The 1,706-nt window shown below is 43.6% G+C and overlaps 1 pseudogene; it reads left to right on the forward strand.

The window, feature by feature from the left end:
* Nucleotides 1-288: 288 nt before the first annotated feature.
* LOC141503401 (peroxisomal membrane protein PEX13 pseudogene) lies at nucleotides 289-1,500 on the forward strand (annotated as a pseudogene).
* The last annotated feature ends 206 nt before the right edge of the window (nucleotides 1,501-1,706 follow it).

The following is a 1,706-nucleotide window of genomic DNA, read 5'->3' on the forward strand; positions in this document are numbered from 1 at the left end:
AAAAAAAAAAAAACCCTTGCACACTCATAATGGTTATTTTGAAAATCCAAGATTAAGATTTTATTTTTCCCTACCCATTATTTTTGCCTGTGGGGATTTTTTTTTTTTTGGCATACTTACTCTGTCATCCACTTTGTTAGCTTGCCCTCATAGCTTTGTGACATCTTCAAACAAAGAACATGAGACCAGTCTAGCATTAAGAATTGTTGTGGAGGCTCCTCGCTCTCCTCGTCGGGCCTGCGGGCGCGGGACGCTGCGGTAACCTGGCTGGCCCGCCTGAGCGGAGCGGAGCTGCAGGACATGGCATCTCAGCCGCTGCCGCCGAAGCCCTGGGAGGCCCGGAGGATCCGGAGGGTCGGCACAGGCCCGGGGCCCGGTCCCTCCTTCCAATCTGCTGATTTGGGTCCTACTTTACTGACGAGACCTGGGCAACCAACTCTCACAAGAGTACCCCCACGGATTCTTCCGAGGCCATCACAGCAGTCAGGAAATAGCACTCTGAATACTTTCAGACCTGCTTATACTTCCTTTTCTTCTGGTTATGGAGCATATGGAAATTCCTTTTATGGAAGCTACAATCCTTATAATTATGGATATGGCGGGTTAGGGTATAATCGGTTTCGTATGGATGACCTTCCTCCCAGCAGATTTGTCCAACAAGCTGAAGAAAGCAGCAGAGGTGCATTTCAGTCCATTGAAAGTATTGTGCATGCATTTGCTTCTGTCAGTATGATGATGGATGCTACCTTTTCAGCTGTCTATAACAGTTTTAGAGCCGTCTTGGATGTAGCCAATCATTTTTCCCGATTGAAAATACATTTCACAAAAGTGTTTTTGGCCTTTGCATTAGTTAGGACTATACGGTATCTCTACAGACAGTTACAGCAGATGATGGGTTTAAGAAGAGGCTCTGAGAATGAGGATTTATGGGCAGAAAGTGAAGGTACTGTGGCTTGTCTTGGCCCAGAAGACAGAGCAGCTAACTCAGCAAAATTTTGGCCAATATTCTTGTTCTTTGCTGTTATCCTTGGGGGTCCTTATCTCATCTGGAAACTACTATCCACCCACAGTGAGGAAGTAACAGCTACCAGTTGGGCAAGCAGCGGGGATGACCATGTTGTAGCTAAAGCAGAATATGATTTTGCTGCTGTTTCTGAAGAAATTTCTTTCCGGGCTGGTGATTTGCTAAACTTGGCACCCAAAGAACAACAGCCCAAAGTTCGTGGCTGGCTTCTCGCTAGCCTTGATGGTCAGAAAACAGTACTTGTGCCAGCTAATTATGTCAAAATTCTTGGTAGAAGAGGTAGGAAAACAATGGAATTGAGTAAGATTACCGAGCAGCAACGAGCTTTTACCAACTCGGCCCTAATTACTGGAACCACTGCATCTGACACTTTGGAGGAGCAGGAAGTTGCCTTTGAATCTGTTTTTGTTGAAAATAATAAGGTTCCAGTTACATCCGAATCCACTGGCAAAAGTGGAGATAAACAAGAGCTTTGATATCCTTCGTGTTTATTTACAATTGTACTGTTTTCAAAACTACATTTTTGATATTTCTTTAAAAGAAATAGCCCACGATGTAATGCAAACATTTGTTTTGGCTACAATAAGTGTTTTTGCTGCTAGAAAATATTTAAGTTGTACTTTAGTAACCTAGTTCAGAACATGACCTGGTTACATTCTACAAGTTATTGGAGTAGAAAGTT

This window comes from Macrotis lagotis, chromosome X, assembly GCF_037893015.1.
Source record: "Macrotis lagotis isolate mMagLag1 chromosome X, bilby.v1.9.chrom.fasta, whole genome shotgun sequence".
In the NCBI taxonomy this organism is placed as follows: domain Eukaryota; kingdom Metazoa; phylum Chordata; class Mammalia; order Peramelemorphia; family Peramelidae; genus Macrotis; species Macrotis lagotis.